The sequence below is a fragment of the Catharus ustulatus genome, chromosome 2 (genome assembly GCF_009819885.2).
Source record: "Catharus ustulatus isolate bCatUst1 chromosome 2, bCatUst1.pri.v2, whole genome shotgun sequence".
Taxonomy (NCBI): domain Eukaryota; kingdom Metazoa; phylum Chordata; class Aves; order Passeriformes; family Turdidae; genus Catharus; species Catharus ustulatus.
This window is the reverse complement of record NC_046222.1, coordinates 96,547,400-96,568,303: the sequence shown is the minus strand read 5'-3', so window position 1 is coordinate 96,568,303 and position 20,904 is coordinate 96,547,400. Positions and strand designations below refer to the sequence as shown.

General features: G+C 40.8%; 1 protein-coding gene across 2 annotated transcripts in view; it reads left to right on the top strand.

Moving 5' to 3' along the window:
* The first annotated feature begins 422 nt into the window (after window positions 1-422).
* ST6GAL2 (ST6 beta-galactoside alpha-2,6-sialyltransferase 2) overlaps window positions 423-20,904 on the top strand; it is a 175,699-nt gene continuing 155,217 nt past the window's right edge. For both annotated transcript variants that reach the window (XM_033086661.1, XM_033086645.1), the window contains exon 1: window positions 423-552. The gene's annotated coding sequence lies outside the window, so the exon portion shown is untranslated. The remainder of the gene's footprint in view (window positions 553-20,904) is intronic.

Below are 20,904 nucleotides of genomic sequence, written 5' to 3'. Positions count from 1 at the left end.
GAAATTATTGATCTAAACTGCTTTCCTGGGAGACTGTTCCTTATAGAGAGCAAAGTCAGGTCTCTTTTTGACTGCAAACCAGGCTAGATTTCATAATAAAACTTTCATCATAAAAAAGAAAAATATAAAACTCTGATCAACAATAACCTCTCTATGATACATCAATGACTAAATCTCTGAGAGAGCTGGCTTTAATTTTTCTTACAGTGAGAGAGAGTAGGAAGGATGCAATTTTTTGCAAGGGACTCCTTTTTGAAGAGATCATGCTGAAAAGGCTGCTGAAGGGATCTCTTGCTGCTACAATTTGTAGAAAGGAGCTCTCATAATTATAGTCAGAGTTTATTGTGCTTCTCCCTGTCTCCCCCCACCTTCCCACTCCCCCATCCCCACCCCCCGCCCCGTGTGTGTGTGTGCAGAGAGCTGGAGCAAGCTGGCAGCACTACCTGAATAGCTACTGAAAGAGTGAGACTTCTGTTCCTGCTTCATTTCTGGGTAGCAGCTCTTGCAGCGTGTGCGAGCTCCTAACTGCGTCCTCCCATCGGAAAGCCCTTGGTAAGTCCCCTCCGCCGCCAGAGCTGCGGATTAACTCAGCAAAAGGCACAAGGGGGGTGGCAGGGAGCTCTGGGGACACTCAGAACCCGTGTGCAGCTTCAGATCTAATAGATTTCAAGGAATTTCTGTAATAAACATGTAAAATGTTCTGTGGATTGCTGGGATGCGAAGGCAATCGTGAGGAATGTTTTGCGTGCTCAAGAGCAACGCTAAGTGCATTCAGGAATGCCTGAAACACAGCAGAATTTTTCTACAGAAGATAAGATTAGTAAATGCTTCTCAGAACTATAAGAAAAGTGGCTGTGTGTTGCTTTGCTTTGTTTACCCTACCATTTTTCTCTTGATGTCCTTTCCCCCATCTCATCTCTATTGTGTTGAATGTGTTAATAGGCTCAGAAAGAAGAAACTGTACCTTCCTGCAGACTGATGGCATTTGAAATGTAGAACTTTTATCAGAAGAGGGATGAGAGCTGAAGCTAAATAGGAGATAACGTGTACTTTTTATTTGCATTTCTATTTTTTTGCATATTGTGTTGATTGTGTAGAATTGCTATGCTCACAAAAAGTTTAAAAAGTCGGGAGATGCACATTTACTGCTCAAGATGCTTATGTTTGCACTTGTATCACATGTTTTATTAGTCACCCACATGAAAAGTGGCACTCTCCAGGTATGTCCTTTCAGTACATATAGCAAAAAGCATTCCCAAACACTCTTCTGTGCCTTGATCCTATGAGTCAAGCTCACTGAACTCCACAGAAAATTACAGCGACCAGTGGACAGGTCAGGTCAGAACTCTCCTTGCCCCAGTTGAGCAGTGGCATTTGAAACAAGAGGCTGAAATAATGCTATTATGTGAGGGTCCCTGTACCTTGGACCTGGCTGTGTTTTGATTTGAAAAGCAGGAATGAGTTAACAGGGACAGGCCGAGGTTTTGGTCTGGCAGTACAGAGCATTAACAGAGTGACTGCCTCTGAACTGAACCCACAGCTACTCCCCTGACAGATAGATCCAGTCTAGAAGAGATGACAGCCTGACTAGCTGGACATGGGGCCACTGGCTCATCTGTTACTATCTGTCCAGCCCACACCTCCACTGGCTACAGCTGTCTGTGGGATCATGCATAGGTGACACAGCTGTATTTATAGCTATGGGGGTTACCTGCTCCTTGTATTTAGCAAACAGGTACCTGTGATCTGAAACTGCTGCTCAGTGTCCCTAGACATCTTTTCCTTTGCTACTGAGCAAACATGATAGCTCAAAGGATTGGGTTTTAGGTCTGCACTGGTGTCTTTCCAGTTTGTATGAGTAAATTTACATCTCTTCTGCGGGTCATACTTTTCCCTTTTTAAAAGATTTCAGTGTTTATTAAGGGACAACTTTCAAGCAGATATTAAAACAGAGATTAGCCAATCATGGAATAGATATTGCTTCCTGAAACTCAGTCATTTTATGTTATGGTGACAGGGGAATCATGGCAAGGGGTGCGGAGGACTAGGGGATTGATGAGTGAGTTTAGGTGATGTGGAGCAGTGGAAATTGCAAGTAGGAAAAAGCCTTGTGTTACAAGTTGTGAGAATCAACAATAGTTCATTAATAAATTAAAATGTTGTCAAAATTGCATCATTACCTGGGCTGCTTAGTACATTAAGTACAATACCGGAGTGCAATATGGAGAATAATAATTTCCGGGGGGAAAAAGTGATAAACAAAGAAGATGTTTGGGGGCTGTTGTTGGTGTTCTTTTGTATTAATTATATTATTAATGTCTTAATTGTATCCATTAACTACATAAGTCTTTGCTGGAATACTCTTGAGTACAAAAGAGTGTTGTCTTTTATAAATTTGTTTTATTTTCATCTGCTTGGATGTATGAAAGAGGTGAAACAGCTCAATGAGAAGAGTTCCAGTCTAAAGAGGAGCTGGAACAGGTAGCTCTCCAGCTCGGTGCCATGTCCTTGTATCAAATTCAGCTCTGACCACACTCACTTTAGTAATCAAACTCTGCTGTCATCTGCTTGCTTATCAGCATGGCAGGGTGTTCTCAAAACATCTTAATATCAGGTCAGGATGGTAGAGAGGTGCTGGGAATTTTTCACCAGGGGCCAGATGCCATGACCTTTCTGCCTATTGGAAGTTTGCTCTGTGAGGATGATGCAACTCAGCACAAGAAAAAGAAAAAAACAAAAACCAACTAGAAAAGCATCTTTGCTGATAGGCAAAATCTGTGTTTATCATGGGCAGTGCATGCTCTGCAGATCCTCATCCCTGTCACAAGAAATCTTGCCACAAAAATGTGGGAAGGCAGGAACTATTTGTGTCTTCCTGTAGAAGGGACTAACCACCTCACAGACAAGACCACCCTACCTTTGGCTGTGTACCCACACCTCCATATAGGAGTACAGAAAATTCATAAATACAAGCCGCACTGAGTATAAGCCGCATCTCTGGGTGTTGGCAAATATTTCGTTTTTTGTCCATAAATAAGCCGCACCTGAATATAAGCCGCTCTGTCGTTCGCAGCGAGGACCCGCGTGCAACAAAGTTGCCAAATAGTAACAGAACCACGGCATGACGGGGGGTTTACTGGCTCAACTAAGGCTGTGCAGGCTCGGTCCGCTAGGGGCTGCTGACGGGGCCAGGTGGTCCAGCTCGGTGGTGCCGCCCGGGGCTGGCCACCGCCTCTGGGTTCGCTCGCCCCGGCCCCGCTCCTGCCGCAGCGCCGGCCGGGCACGGAGAGCGTGGCCCCCCCCCCCCCCCGAACCGCGGCAATGGCGGCGCGGGGCCCCCCCGTCTCTCCCCCGGGCTGTGGCAGAGGAGGGAAGAAGAGAGTTCTCCCGCCTCTCTCCCCGCCCCCCGTGCCGCCTGCAGGGAGCCAGGGCAACACAGTAACACTGTAACAATCGCGGAATGCCGGCTTTTACTGGCAGGTGCTTGGCTCAGCACCCTGGCTGGCACATCTGGGGTTGTAAATGTCAGAAAACTATTCACATATTAGCCGCCCTCGAGTATCCACCAAAATTTTTGTCAAATTGCTGCGGCTTGTATTCGTGAAATTACTGTAGATACTCTGGAAGTGGAGGGGAGGAGATGTCGCCTGTGCTTGGGCTGATCTAACTGTGTCAGCCTGCAGTCAGCAGTGGCTTACTCCATCCTCCCCAGCAGCCCTAAGGGAGCTGCTTCTAGAGGATGACCAGGCATGGTCCTAAGACCTTGCTGATAAAAAAATCTTCAGACCCTGCTAGTGTGAGCCAAGGAGATCTAAACCTACCTTCAAGCCAACCTGGGTTTTCATCAGAAATTCTGTTACTTCTCTGGCTGGAAAAGATCTCCCTGCCCCCATTAAAGACTACAATTCATGAAGCAGAAAATGCCAGACACTCAAGCACTGGCAGAGTTCTTTTAAATTATATTTCTGGTTTATCATCCTTTTATATGTCAAAGTTTTCTATTTCCCCTACGTATTTTTATATATAGCAGAATGTATCAATTCAGGCATTTCAATACCCATCACTAAAGCATAAAGATCTAGATATACATGTCGACTGAACAAACAGGAATTTTCAAATAATAAGCCAGCAGTGGCTTTTGTTTGCATTACTTGACTACAGTTCTGCTTATAAGAATTGCAAAACCAAACCAAGAAAGCAGAGACTGGTGTATCACCATGGTTTATCACCCTCAGAGCTTTCACTCTTGTACCCAGACATCTTCCTTCTTTCTCATTTTCCTGGGAAATTTCCTTGGCTATGGTTTAGATCAAAGCTCTTTGAAACAGATATTGCATCTCCACTCATTGCACACCTTTATGTCTATAGGCTACATGGAAGTATGAAATATTAAGCACAGCTAGAGTATTTAGCATGCATAAAAGCCTAGTCCAATCTCCTGATCATAACTGTTCCTTTTTGTGTAACTCCTTGTACTTTGGCAGGGTCAAACGGAGAGAAAACTGTTCAAAAGTTCTGTCACTGCCTTTTAGTTTCTGGGCCCAGAGAAACAACTCAAAATCCAAACAACTGCTGCCTTCTTCTACTGCAGGGCAGTGGGAAGGGTGAAAGGATCTTGAAAAGCCCTAATCTTGCAGTTATGAGAGGAATTATGAAGGGACAATAAGGAGATTTTTCAGTGTTGCATTCTCATTATTAGAATGAATTACAAATTGTTTTTGTCATTGCTAGGAAAAGAGTGGAAGTGACATTTAGTAGTATATGAATTCCCCAGTAATTGGTGCCCTGTAATATAAATTAGATTAGAGGCAGTATACCAAGTCCCAGTAGAGCAAGTTTTCCTTTTACTTTCATCTCAAAGGAGGATAATCTATAATGTATATTTCAGAAGACAACTGCAGCAAAGGAAAGCTACCATCCTAAAGGAAAAAAAAACTTCAATAGGACTTTGCAGTCAAAATTCCTTGCTGGTTTAAAGAAGACTGTCTGTGTCCAGAAATAATACTGAATTTGAGTGGTTCCTTTACTGCATTTCTGTGTTAACTCTGCTAAATAATTCAAGAAAGATAGAAGAGCAGAACAGATAACTAGGTAATAGCAGGCATAATCACATCCCATTCCTTTAAACCTGGATCTGACTTCTTTGACTTGCAATTGGTGGATTTTTTTTCACTGAGAATCTGTGTCAGGATACATTCCTAGCACTACAACAGATGCTATTAAACAGCTTCTTTTCATTATGAAAACAAAACTGAAGCACTATAACATATGTTGTGTTGATTCATGTCTCAAAAAATATAATTCCATGGAGATATATTTTATAAATGCAATAAGAAAGCAGCTGATTCCTTGCAGCATTCCTTGATTTGACTGCAGCATTAGCCACTTGCATTTTGTACTTGACAAGCACTCAAATGCACTGTGTTTTAATACATTGCCACAGCACCTAAGAATTTTCATTCAAACACAACACTATTCCTTTCTCTTCATGAATATCTTAAATGATGCTACTGGAGAATGGAAAACATTGGTAAACAATTCCTTTTTTGGGAATCTGACTCTGATGTTCAGTTGCTAGCATTCAGACCTACAGATTGGATGTCTCCTCATCTGCAAAAAAGAGAAAATATTTTTGCCTCCCCTTCCACCTGTGCACCCTTCATCTTCTGTGCATAAGCATCTTCTGTGCTTATGCAGCACACTGAAGAGGGAGGCTGTGCCTTATAAGCACAATACCTACACAGTTCTTGCCTGCAGCCTTCAGGTGCTTCTGTGAAAGAATTTTCCTCACATACCATTAACTGATATTCTTAATATCAGCTTCAGACAACTGGATGGTGCCAGTGATCCTGAGGAGCATTTCCCTCAGGGTACCAAGCATAGAAGCACCTTCAGGCTCCGGATGCTTTCCAGGACTGGTGCAGCAGTCTCAGAAAACTTCTTTTCCCTCATCTACTGTTGATCCTCTCAATAAATACTATCTCTTCATCCAAGTGTTTGAAGAAAAGACTCAGCATACCATTTCTGGAATCAGTGTCTGGGAATGTATGTGGCAATTATATCAAGAATACTGAGAAATGCCAATTTCTTTGGCGGTTCTATCAGCTGCACACAACTGACTGCAGTAAGTGTTTGTTTCTGACAGTTGACTCAATAAGGTGAGTCTGTGATGAGCTGACAAGTGCCCTAACAAGATTTACTCTTGCAGAATATTCTTTCTGTCCAGAAATCTGCTCACGTCACTGACAACTGGCACCTTCAGCATAAAATGATCAAAACAACAGTCCACAATACTTTGTTTGAGTCCCAAACCAAAGATGGTGCATTTGGCTGGAAAAGGCTGTGTGAAACAGGAACAGATTTTGATGTACTGCTTGCTCTTATCTTCCTATTTAGTATATTTTATACTAAAATAGATTTGAACGAAATTTAAAGGGTGTACTGTGCCCCCTTTAAAGACCCAGAAACTGTGTCTCAACTGAAGTAAAAACATTCAGTGATCTATGATTAACTTCATCCACCCCAGGGGTATTAAACCGGGTTGTAGGGACAGAACAGAGTAGACAAAGGCTGTTTCAGGAGACAGGGAGCCTGTACAGAGCAGCTGTTCTACATCCTTGCTTCTCTTGTTCTCCACTGGGAACACTGAGGGGAGAATACAAGTTACAATAGTCCAGGATAGGGAGAAGAGTCAAAATATTAGTCTGAAAAAACAACACAGAAACTTTACTGATTGTTTTTTAAGAGCTGAGAAAGAATAAAACTGACCACCTCTCTAGCTCAATCAAAGGCCTAATTTATGATGACAGTCTTCACAAGAAAACTCAACTCAACTCAAACTCAAATAGTTAGATGCAAAAAGGTCTCCTTCAGTTAGATCTAGTGGAATTGTAGTAAAATGCCACAAGATAAATCCAGATCCTCCCATCTCATAACTCCTGTTTTTCAGATGCATTCAATCAGAGGTCAATAAGAGCCAAGGTTCAGCATAGAACAAAACTCCCAAGAGGTTTCTTCCAAACTACTGCCTTCTTGCTAGAGATTAAAACATCTCCCTACAGCTTACTATTAGAGCAAACACCCTGATTCTGGCATGTTAAAAATCATTCATGTCTTTTCCCTACATGCAGGAAATTTGGCAGTCCCATTTGTTGAAACTGCTGCTTCAGTCCTCTTTGGGGGCATGTCTGGTGTCAAGTTGCCTCCTGTTGCAGAGTCCAAATGTCCCTGTTGAGTGCTTCTGAGATCCAATCCCAGGAGGCAGCAGCTCTTACCTCTAAGGTTATCCACAAACCCACTGATGAAGCTCAAGGGAAATAATTATAACCCATCCTTCTCCTTTCCCTATGCTTTGAGACAGCAAATTTCCTTTTCTCTTGAGTGACACAGTATAGTTGGCCGCTTTCACTGCATTAAACAAAGTCATTTGATGGTGAAAATGCTTGGCAACAGAAGACGGCTTATTTATTGATTGAACTCCCCACAGATGTTACCTGACGTTGCTGAAGCTTATAGGATCAGTATTTTTGTGCTAGCAAATTGAAGAACATAGCTTTAGAAATTTTAAGTAGATGCAATGTTATATTTAAAATGGCAATTTTATTTCTTTATGAGAATGGTGTGCAAAGCAGGCAAACATTTATTCTACTGTGCTCATTGGCAAGCACCAGTGAAATATGCTTTCCAAGGCACTATAGATGCAATGCAGATACAATGTACTGCCTTACTTTCACCAAAAATCCCCTTTGAATTTCCTGAGCATATTTTTCTAGCTCAGTATCCCTCTGCCAGGTGTGTTTGAGGAAAAAATTAAGGACCATCATATTTCCAGATAATGTATCTTAAGAGCTGATCTCATAATGAAAAGGTCAGATGAAATCAAAATACTGTTTACAGCAGTGCTCTTTCTTTTAGGCTCTGAAGTTATTAAAGGCATTTAGACTGAATTAATTAAAAAAAAAGAAGGAAACTGTTCTTGACTAGCTTAAGGAGTAACATGTGGCATGTAATTTGGATTGCTGAGTGATTTAGACAAGTAAGCTGCATTACTCATCCATCTCATTTAAGATATGTAGATTTTGTAATCTTCCATCTGGATTTTCAGACAAACTTTGAGCTGCTTCTTGGTGGTTTGAAAGAAGGCTGGAGAAGATGGCTCATCTTAGAATGAACAAAGAAGAGGGAAAGCTGTTCAACTGGAAAAAGAGCATATGACAGAAAGCAAAGCTGGTTACAGCAATACATTTTCAATGTATTTTGAATGTATTTTCCAATTATTTTCAGTGACAGAATGATTATTTTACATTGTTTTCCACAATAAACAATCCCTCTCTATTTAGTGCAGGATCCATTTAGAACCAGAGTGGCACATTGGTATCCAGCACTCAGACTTTGTCCACTCCCATTGTTCCAGCTACAATATCATCATATGAACACATCCAGCATCACGGAAAAGATCCATTAGCAAGCAAATCTAAGCCTTCCACTCTTGGGGTGAGGGAAGGAGGGAAGAGGGGAAGTGTTTTTAAGGGAATTTAAGAGCAAAAACAATACTACCTTCAACTGCAGTGTAGCATCATTCTTTTAAATATAGAATACAGATAATGCCCTGTTGCTTGCAAAACTAATGGTACTAGTGGTTCAAACCCCTGTGTTTCCATTCATTAACTAGTGCATGGAGGCTGTTTCCAGGCACTCACTATCCATCACACAATGGAGGCCAATCTCTCTAACCAACCAATCAACCAGGAAAACATTATATCTGCCTATCTCAGCTGAGGCGAGAAAAAATTTCCTATGATAAGGCTGCAGCTAACAAGGCTTGAAAAATTATGAAATGAAAGGAAATGAAATGAAATGAGGAACTGAAAAAAAACCACCCAAACCTAAACAAAACCAAAGAACCCTAACGTTCTTCAAAAAGATATTTACAAACTCCAAGAGCAAATACATCTAAGGCATTTGAGTCATGCTCGTGTGAAATTTATTAGAGGGAAGGGACCAGAGTCTAATTTGTTAATTTTGGTTTTGGAAAATAACTGCTAGAAATCCTTAGCCAAAACAATCTCGGGGAATAGATGCTCCACAGAGATAAAGAGAAGTGCCACAAACACCATTTCTCTCCTCCTGCCTCAAAGGAAAGAACAGTAAATAGGAGTGGCAGCTTCTTGAAGTTCATTTTTTCCCTTCACAAATTTCTCTGGCAACAGAAGCCCAGAAAGGCTCATTGAAGCATCCTGATAGACCTCATAGGGAGGCTAGGAATACCTGCCACTTGAAGATGGAACTTGGTGTGGGATAATCTAGACAGATTATCATGAAGGGTGCCTAGAAGGAGATCATTAAAGGCTCCATGGTAGGTACAGTTCAATAAAGCTCCACAATTGCTTTATAATTCAAAGGATCAAGGGGACAAACTTGAGCATTAAAACTAAATAAAAATAATGAGGTACTCTTGGTTCTAATTGCTTGTTTGGCAGACTGTTTCACAGTGAGGTGAGATGAGCTTTGTTCAGTTGAACCATCAGCCTAATGTCTTGCCAAGTCCTGGGTAATGTTTTAAACATATCAGGCACCTGGAGGCTGCTGCAGGCAGAGAGTCTGTGAAGGCTGAGTGTGTGGCACTGCACATCCACACCAAGACCAGGCGCAGTGCCTCACTGAGGGTCCAGTGATCTCACAGGGGAAGAGAACTGCCCAGACAGCAATGATGCTAACACATGCTGCTTTGGGCCAGAAGACCTTGGTTCTGTGGCACAGTGAGACACCTATCTGAGCCACAGGAATGCTGAAGGCAACATCAAGCTACACTTCTTTGCCTTCCTTTTAGTTTTTCCATTTTTCTTATTGCTTAGAGAGAGTCTGAAGTGCTATGTGTTCCCCATGGGTGGTGGTGGGGTCCCACTCCATATTCAGGTTCCCTTTTGCAGTAGCAGAATATGGGAGTTCCATGGGGCCAAGAACAGCCTGTAGGGCAAAGCAAGTGGCAATGGCACTGTCTGTCTCCCACTTTCCCCAGCGGGGCATGGCAGTGTGGGTGAAACAAGGCATTGCTTGTCACAGGCTGGGGTTTGCATTAAGCCTAAGGTGAGAGCTGTGGCATTAGCCTACATGACAGACATGCCTCCAAAGGTGCAGAAACCAAGATGTTTGATACCAGTGAGAGTACCAGACCTGCAGAAGCACACACAAGTTTGCTTTGGAGGAGGTGTGAAATGAAGATGATGGAGGTGATTTTGCCTGCCATGCCTGCCCCGAGCCATCAGGCTGCAATAGAAATCAAGACATGCAGTGCTTTGGACCAGGCAACTAGGGGTAACTGAACTAAAGGAGATAGTATTTTTGCAGAAAGCATGAAAACAGTATATATGAAAAAGTGGCACGGTGGAGTTAGCACTACTGTTGTTTAACAAAGGAAGAGCTGCCAAACAGAAACCATTTTTCTTGCAGGTTCCCTGGTGACATTTTGCTGTACAGTGCCTGGAGTCCAGGCAGCAGCAAGGCAGGGGTAGGAGCAATAAGAGGGACTTTACTCACAACACAGTTTCTTAAGCCAAGTCATTCAGAAATTGGTGTCCCTGTACATGAAATAAACACTAACATATCAGAACAAATTCAAAGCTTTTATTCCATAGATCCAGAGCAAATAAACAAACAAAAAAATAAGGGGTTACCAGTGTGAAGACAGGGTAAATTGTGTTTGACTTGGCATCAAAATCATGCTGTGAGATTCTTAACCTGACAGTATCAGCTGTGATTTTTTTATTGAGAAGATTTATGAAAGTGAGGATCTGGCAATTAACAGGAACAAGGTTGTTGACTGTGCTGCATGGCTTAGACATAGTAGAAAATTATGTACAAACCATGTGAAAAAAAAAAAAATATACTGCTAGTGGCAAGAGGACAGTCAGAAGATGTCACCATTAAGGTTGTTTCCATGAAATTTTCAGTTTTGGGGCTGAGGTTTTCATTCTTAGGAAGGTACAAGCTTTGAATAAGCACAGAAGAATGAGATGCAGCAAGCAGAAGTGTGAAGCAGCTCCATGCATAAGAATTTAGACATTTCAGTTTCACTTACATTTATTACAGTTGCCTCGTGTTTTTGTAGAGTACGCCCCCCCCTTTTATATAGGATGTAATCTGTTTGAAAACACTGAGTTGCATGATGCCTTGCATATTTACAGGACTAAGTCTATTTTAACATATTTAGATAGGATAGTTTGACTAGTACTCAATTTTTGGTGCAAAACCTTGCAGGCAAGATTTTCAAAAATAGGAATCCAAACACAGACTTCTGAGGCACATCTATATTGGGTATATATAAGTAGAAGTACTAAATTCTAAATATGGCTTTCTAGGTTTAACAATAAGGTGCAATACTGAGTTGCTGAAAGTAACATAGCTGCATTAGGAGGGTATGTTCACCTCGATGAAGACTTTCTGAACAGCACCATGCTGCTTCCAGGGTCCACAGTATCCTAGATAACCTCACACAGCCCTGCGTTACGCCTCACAAATGCATCCAAAAAACCTCTGCTTGAAAACGTGACATTTGAGTTAACAGATCATGTTCAGTTTTACCATTTGTGTTTCAGGACAGTGACATTTCTTATCAACCTGAATTTGGCTGGGACAGAGTTACTTTAATCTGTAGTAGCTGGTCCAGTGCAGTGTATGCGGATACAGCAGTATGAGGATAATGCTGATAACACACTGATGTTTTGACAGTTGTTAAGTAGTGCTTACCCTTAGTCAAGGATTTTTCAGCATCTCATTCTCTGTCAATGAGGAGCTGAACAAAAAGCAGGAGAGAGCATAGTTTGTACTGCTGACCCAAGCTGACCAAAGGAGTATTTCACATCATAGAACATCATGTCCAGTACCTAAACTGGGGCAATTACCCAGAAGGAGCCAATCTCTGCTCAGGGATGGGATGGGTATCAGTCAGTGGATGGTGAGCAGTTGTATTGCGACATCACTTTTGTCTCTTGGGTCCTGTTATTCTTTCTCCCTCTCCTTATAATTACAATTATTAATATTATTACCATGTTTATAATTATAATTATATTTTGTTTCAATTTTTAAGTTATTTTTATCTCATCCCATTTACCTTTCTGTTCCAGTTCTCCTCCCCTCTGGGGGCAGGAGGAGGTTGTGTGAGAGAGCAGTAATGTGGTGCTTTGTTGCCCAGCTGGGATTAAGCCACAACACTTATCGTCGCTACAGCGGAAATTTAGGACACACAAGTGTTTTGTTCTTCAAGGCTTGGCTCATAAGACTACTTTTTGACAAGCTGTGACACTGTTAATGCCCATTGGAAGTGCTTACACTATGAGTAACAGCTAGTAGGAATAGTATGGATAATAGTTAACTGCAGAAGCAGCACCCTCTTTATTTAGTCCCCTGTCTGGGCTATTTTCAAATAACTGCTGTTTATTGTCATTAATGGGTTCAAAAACTGACTTTCTTTGTTCTCTTTCCAAAAAACAGAGTAAATCAGGTCTGACATTTGAAGCAGTGCATTTACAGCAGCACGGAGCATGTGTCTCTGGAGCATGGCTGTAACAAAAACCAGAGAACAGCAAAAGCTCTGGTTATGTTTGTCACCCAGGGGAACAGGAGAGCAAGATGGCTTCCTCATCATCCTATTTTTCTTGCACTTTTTTTTTTTGGTAAAAATATTTTTAAATGGGATATTAAAAGAGATTCCTCTTTTTCTAGATTTAGACCTAAGGAATTTCACATAGAGGTATTGGTAACTGAATATTGCATCCACATTGGATGTATTTTGTCCCTGTCTTCCCAAGAAGGGTGGAAGCACCAGTTGTCACTTCTTCATTAATTGTTCAATTTCTCCCAGTGGTAAAGGGACAAAATTCTAAATTCCAACTGGCAGAGTTTGCAGGCGTGTATAATTTATGAGCTGTGAGAAACTGGAAAGATAACTACAATCAGTATGAGCATAAGAAAAACATCCAGCTTGCAATCTCTGCTACACAGCATAGCTGCCCATGCTTAGTTATCACACTGCACATATTTTTTACTTTCCCAAAACCTTACTCTCGAGGTTTTGTTGTTTTGTTTGTGTTTTGGTTTTTTTAAGGACAACATTTTTTTTTTAGGTTGGACGGCTTCTCAAGGGAAAGAGGCACAGTCTGGAGAAAATAAGATTGAAAAGGTATAAAACAAAAATTATATCTTGCCAAAAACATATCAATACTATTGAATATGGTGGAGGATATGTAAAAGCAGAGGTAGGATTCTCACTCTAAACAGCTCCTTATTGGATATGGAAAAGATCTGAAGAAAAGCAGGCAAGGCAGGCAGCCTTTCACAAACAAGAGAGAGGAAAGGAAAGCAGAAATTTGGATTGTGGGTACACAGTACAATTTTTATTAGTTTTTAACTTTTCTAACCAAGCTATCTGCGTTACTGGCAATATTACCAGGACACAAGCCAGGTGTCTGCAGATTTGTGTAGATCTACATATGTTTAGTGATATCTGAACCATTGTGCAAGAGTAGATCAGATAATATACAAAGGGCAAATAGAAATACATAAATACTTCAGGATTTAAAATAATTTCTTATCCATATGTATCCTCCTTCCTTCTGCCTGTCAGTTCTGCTTCCTCCCTCCCAGCAGGACACTCACTCTTGTGTCACATCACCCTGGAAAAGTTTCACTTGATGAACAACCTCACAGCCACATCTCCTCCCCCAAGTTAACTCTAGTCCTCCAACTTCACTTATTATATCCTTCAGAAAATCAGGAATTCCAGCCCACTCCTAAAGCAAACCAGCCTTGAATTCTGTGCAACTTGGCCAGATATGAACACAGATAACATTAGTTCCTTAGTTATGTTATATGTTTCCAATAACTTTCTTAAATAAGAAGCATCTGGCTTAAACAGCACAAAGCATTGGTGCCAGCATTGCTAGGAGGGCTTTGGCAGAAACCATGGTCTCTGTTCTTGGAGGTGTCGTGGGCTGCAGACAAGAATTTATGTTGTCATGCAAAGACCTCTAGCCTGGCACACAAGCTGTTTGTGCAATTCTCTGTTACATACTTTTATTTATGCAGAGTTTTTTTCTGGGGTTGAAGAACTGAGCAAAACATGAAGCAGACTTCAGCTCAGCATCTCCAATGTGTGTGGATAACTGAGAGGCGATACCTTAACCCATGCAACCACATATCCTCTGAGCTGACTTCACCTGAGATGATCCCCTTCCCAAATGAATGTGGGCTGGTAGGGAGAAAATGCTTCTGAAGGGTCCACAGGGCCAGAGTTTAGGGTACCTCACTCACCATCATCAGAGTTGAAGCACTCTCACAGACAACAAAGATTTTATTCCATCTCCACTACCTCTTGTGGAATAATATGAAAATTCATTTAGCTCGACTTAATACATTTTTTACATGTGTCTGAATTTCACTCTTAAGGAAGAATAACGTTCATGAGTCTTTCCTGTTAAAACTACATACATACCTCTAGAACATAAAATATGCACTCAGGAAGGAGTCTGATGGTAGATTTGTTAGACTATCAGTCCTGCTGGAACTGTTTCTAATTGGTGTAGCAGGCCTAGGTTTCTAGATTGTAGTCCATGCATTATTCCTCTGTACTGTGCTGGAGTAGCAGGCAGAGTGGTAGAATTTTTTATCAGGATGAATATAATCAAGTCTTGAATTGAAATGTGCAAGAAAGAAAAATAAATATCCAATAGAACAATATGGACTAGTTATTTACTGAAAAGATCTGAGAGTTTACCTATGAAAAAGTATGAAAGAAAAAATTATCTTTTCCCAGCACAAGTAACTGTTTTAGCTGATCTACTGTCAGAAAATGTTTCCTGAACTAGTTCTATTTAAAACACCTCTGACATGGTAAACTGTCCAGCAATCAAGGAATTGCATTAGTTATTTTACCTTGATTTGCATGGTACTTTACAAAAAGTGCTAATAAATTTTAGCTTCTAGTAAACTGGAAACCCCACATAAATTGCTAGTACAGACTTAAACTGCTGATCAGTTGTGAAAATCTAAGTCAGTGTGCATTTTTATACTATTCTCTTTTAACCGTTTTCTGGAATGTCTTTCTTGACCTTGAACTGTGATTGAAGAATTTCCATGTAAAATAGGGAAAAAGGTGCCACGCGTCAGGATTGCAATTTTTAGTTAAAATATGAATATGTAAGCGATGTGAAGAGCAAAAATGCTTTCAGTAAGTAAGGTGCTCATAAGATGACTCTTTTTTCCATCCAAAGTGCATTCTTACGTGTTAGGATACAATGTTCTTTAAGCATACAGTACAAACTGCCAGATATGTCACAGTAATAGGTTTACTGAAAAGGTACAGCCAAAAAAAATTCTTGCTCTGCAATCCTCATGTTTTGTAAGCATAGAAATATCCAAGGAACACCATGAAATAATTGATAGTGCAGCCACATATGAGTTTTCTATGCACCTCTTTCATTTTCTGTGTTGTCACAAGTAAGCTGATCATAGGTCTTTAGGAGTACAACTCTGCCTGAAAATGAATTTGAAAATGTTAAAGGATAGACACCTTTTAGCAACCAAATCTAGTCACCAGCCATCTGGAGCTTCTTCCACTTAGACATATATTAGAAGAATAGAAACACCTGCTATCTTCCGTGAAGAAGAAAAGTCCCATTCCTAAACTCATTGATACATTCTGTTATACTATATCTACACATACTTTTTTTTCTCTGTTTCTAGAAGAAACCTGTAAAACAAGCTAGTAGAAGGCAGACCATCAGATATTGATTGGCAAAAAAAAATCCTTTATACTGGAAAGAAAATGTCACAAGGTAGACCAAGTTCTGTGAAAAAATGGCAAGCAGCTGGTGCAATGTGCAACAAGCATCAGAGCAGTGCTGGCTTCCCCCAAAAAACACTGCTGCATTACAAAATCTTCTGATTTATGAAGCAGTAAGTTAAATAGGGCATCCAGTGGCAGGACAATTTCCAATCTTCCCCAAATAGCACGCAGTAAGGAATAGAGTGCTTGTAGTTATACAGATGCCTACACTGGTATGTAAATTTTCCTGTTCTTCCTAGACAGCCCATGGAAAAATTTAGAATCCTTTTTAGGCTATATTGTTTGGGTTTTTTTCAGGAGGAGCTTTCATTTGATTGCATGTAAAGCCTGAAAAGTCATCTCAGATAGGAACTTTTACTTATGTGATGTGCAGACTTCTCCCCTGAATGGTGTTGTTTGAGCACCGTGTTGATCCTTGCTTGGATCTGTCGTGGTTTGTGGCTCTGCATGCCAGTGCTGCACATTTGGGGCCTGTGTACTAGGAGCATTTCCCAGATATTCCCGTTGCTACCAGCTGTGGTGTCCCAGTAAAGCATGTTCAACTCATTTCCTCAGACACTGGTTCATATGTAGCCTACCTGATATGAATTATTCCAGGGCCTATGACCTGCCTTTCTCTTGGTTCTTCTGCTCCTATATGCACATGTGATTTTCCCAATATCCTTACTCAACAAAGTTCCTATTAATTTCTGTTTGCCTGGCCAGAGAGAGCCTGAGTTGCCTGCCACTGTGCCACTTCTATTTACTGGAGACACACACAGCCTAAGAAAATGCAAACTGAAAGCTTTCTTCTGATGCTATTTTTGTGCTCTTTTCCTTCCAGTCATGTGTTATTTTCCTTCCACAATCCGGATCCTCAGGTTGAGTTCCATTGTAGCTTGGATAACAGAAGGCATAAGAACTTGTGGATCCTTCACATTCATCAAAACACAAAAGAAATAGCGTGTCCTTCATTTGTTAAAAGCAGTGTGATTTTCAACTTCCCAGACATTGATAAAGGCTGAGAAAATACACTTTAGAAGACAATGTTTGTGTCCCAGAGTAATCATCATTAGGAGAACTCAGTTGTTTGTCAGTAACTGGTAGAGTAGATGTGCAAAAAATATTGGTAATCCAAAATATCAGAATGCTGTTAGTAAACATTTGAAGATCAGAAAGTGAAAGTAAACATGCTAATAAGTTTTCTTGCAAAGGATGATACACTCCTACCAGACAAATGGCAGGGCTCATTGATGCTTCAGGTCCTGAAAGATCAATAATGAAGGCTACCACACAGTCTCAGTGGTGACCCTTATGGCTCAAAATGCTACTGCAGGATGTTCCATTTGGTGAGAAAAATTAGGTGGAATCAGGCTGATCTTTGATGTGAGCCCATGTACCACAAAATTTTCCTTCAGAAAAGTAGAGGTAGAACATGCAGAAACAGAACCAAATTCCCAAGATTTTCTCATCTACCATTCAGTCCAAAGTGCTTCCTCCTCGTGCCTGTCCCTCAGGCCGTGCTCTCAGTGCGTGCCCTGGCTGTGTCTTGTGCATCCTTCAACTTCTCATTGCCTCCTGCCATTAACATGCAGAACTGTCACCAGCCAAAATCAGCTCAAACACCATGGGCTTTGCACATCCCTTCATTTTGGATAGTTGCTGAATGCCTACATGGAGAGTGAAGGTCACCTTTCTTCATAAAAGACTGTAGCTGGGTTTTATGCTTAGCTTAAGCCAAGGGCATCAGCTTCCTCATCCCATTCCATTTCAGTGGGTAGGTGGGATTCATCTTGCTTCTGTCTCAGTTCAGAACACTTTTAGGTTACAAATCATCTGAGTATTCAGATGTCTAAATTGGGATGGGATGATTTATAGGTTAAAATGTTTACCATGGGAACCTTGAGTGACCTGCATAGACATAAACAGTTGTGCTCTAAGTGTCTGAATTTGGCCAGAATAACTCATTCAGTGATAGTGTGAGGAGACTGCCTCAGATTGAGGTAAAACACAAAGGCTATAGGCAGGCCATACGCTCTAAGGAAATGTTGAACTTTGAAGATATATCATCACTGCTATGCCAAGCAGTTGGAGGCTTGAAGATATGCCCTGAAAGGCAGTAAATATGGGTTCTGTCAGGAAATGGATGTGTGGAGAATGCATGCGTGGGACAAGCATTGACTCTTCAAATGCTCTCTCTACTCGTGGACAGTGATTATGAGACTCAGTGCATTAACTTCTCTCAACGGCATGATGAAAATTACATCCAACCATGTAAAATTAAATCCAAGTTAATCATCATTCAGCTATACCAGCAAAAATATAAGCATTGTGTGCATTTGAAAGGTGGAATAGAGGAAAAGAATATAGAAGTGAGAAATTAAACTGAACTGAGGAAGGTTAAAAAAGGAGAAAATTTACAGAAGACTGAATGGGAGGAGAAAGGAATTCAAGGAAATGGACAGTAAAGTATGAAGAAATCAAAACCAATACCTGATCTTTGCCACTGCCTTGGACACCTAGCATCCTGTTCCTGCTAGAAACTAGGACTAGTTAGGTTAGATGTGTCAGAGGATGGTGCATGAAATCTGTCTACTGAAAACCTGAAATGTAATCAGCATATCAAGGATGTCTCCTCTTTTAAGAGATTTGAAGACTTGAAGCATGAAAGATGAGTGAAAACTGAGGTTAAAAAAAAAAATAAGGTGGAGATTATTGTGGGAGTAAGGAAAATAACAAGTTGGGATATAAAAGGAGCCCAGAAGATCATAATTTATCTTCCCCTGGTGCTGTACTCAAGACATGATCCAGCTCGAAGTCTTCCTGCTTGGTTCTTGTACAATATGCAGAAGAGCACATTACCTTTTATGAGACTGTTTCATATAGTTGGATGTGGTGCTTGTCAATATTGTAGGATTTCCAAGTTTGTAGGTTTGGTCCTCCTTGTAATTTGATTTGTTTAAACAAATCTAGGTCTTTTTGGAACCTAAACGACTGTATGATTCACTCCTTAATCCTCAAAAGGTTTTTTTGAAAAATTGTCCCTGTCCCTTCCTTATATCTTCTCTGCTTATTAAAACTAATCTGAAACACATTGATGTGACTATACTGAAGTTTCTCATTGCCCTCTAAAGCTCTTATTTCAAATCTTTAATTTGCACAATTTATATTACGTACTTACTCTGGTATCTGCAGTCAGGACAGGAATTTTTCTTGACTGATACGCACTCTGTATAGACAGCTATCAAGAAAAACCCCACCATAAGCAGCACTTGCACCAAGGCAGTTCCAGGAGGATTCTTTGCTTGGGCAACCTCAAGTTTCCCTAACACTTTTCATAGAGAGAGAGCCTGTTCAGGCTACACCTCTCCAGAGAGCCAAGCAGATGCTGCACTTCGTGCTTACTTAGCCAACCCTGCTCATGGTACCTGAAATAAGACACCCAGAGCTCAGGCAGACCAGAGGAGCAGCGTGGTCCAAGCATTTTTACTTTAGCAATTCAAAACAATGCAAAACACAGCAGCCCCTGAAGAGCAATTTCTTCCAGATGAGCTCCTCTCATGATGGCCCTAGCACCAGGATATAAGAAGTGACAACCAGACCAGGCCTTATGCACCTCTTCATGCCAGATATTTCTTGAGGGGGAGGGGGACTGGGGAAGAGAAGCTGCTGCCTAACAGCATCCAGCTTGTGCAGAGAGAAGGGAACATATTTGAATGGTTTAGTACAAATGCATCAGCTCCTGGCAGGATATTGAAGCTGATCAGTGGGCCCTGTGATCAGCATATCTGAGCTGACTGATGTGCCAGTAGTGTCAGCTTGTTGTCAGGGATAATTTTATTTTTGTTTATGGTTGTCACTTCAGCTGGAGATTAGATATCAGACCTACTAAATTTGCAGCATTGTTGTCTTGCTGCGGACATAAGCTTTGAAACTTGCCTTGGACAAAACATATTACACTGGAGGAAATGGTTCCTATATACATCCTGTATGGTCCACATTACTTCAGTTTCTACATTTACCCTTTAGTACAAACTTTACTTTCAGGGTAGTAACTGGAATACTATCATATCAAGGAATCCTATTCAAGAAAGAATGCAATTTCCTTGTATTCAGAGAAACAAAACCCTTTAAAGACAAAGTGAAAAAGAGAGCTAGAAAAATGTTCCCTTACATTGTTGATTTAAATGGCATTCCTCTTTTCATACTGTGTTAGTGTTTCCATTTCTGCCCCTCCTTGAGTTTAGCTTCTGGGACTTTGCCATTTATAATCCAGTGTTCTGCTTCTCTGTTCCTAGTCTTGTGTTGCTTATTTTGTCCAAGCCTCTAAAACTAGATGTCCATCTTGCCAGGACAAATTTATTCAGGGTCAGCAGGACAAAAAGTCTGAGAAAGGAATCATAAAGAAAAACAAATGCACTAAGACATGAACATAGTTTCTCCTCAAGCACAGCTAAGTCAGGTCTAGGTTCAGTCTATGTTTAAGGCATAGCTAGCACTGTTTGTGCTTTGGGGAGACAAGTGAAGTAGTACCGAAGGAATTTGAATATGCTGTACAGAAAACACTCTTGTCACGCACCTGATAGATCCCCTCATCATATGAATGTCTGAAAGTAACTGATTGCTTTTTCTCTGAAATTCAGATAAGAAATTCTTGGCAAATGAAGTAAAGGAATGACTGTTTTCTAAAAATAGTAAATTTGTTTTTTCTGTGATAAACAAAGCTATGTGGACCCAAATTAACCGCAATATGTTTCATATTTTCAGTTCTGACTGCTATGTGTATATCATCAATTGATACCTTTATTCAAAAAAATTAAAGTGCAAGAGTAGCATTTTTCAGAGGAAGAAAAAAAGAGGATGGTGTTTCTAGAAAATAAGTTTGTCCTTTATATAAAGGGGAAGAGCAGGGGGACAGAATGAAGAATGCTGTGAGCCAGCTCTCTTCTTCCTAAAGTGAGTTGTGAACTTTTGTGTCTGGTTTAAGGGAAACACTAGCCTCTCATAAACTGGAGAAGAAAGGTACTTTTGTGGAACAGGTGATAAGCTGGGACAAAATCCCCCTCAGTTGGTCCCTGACAGGT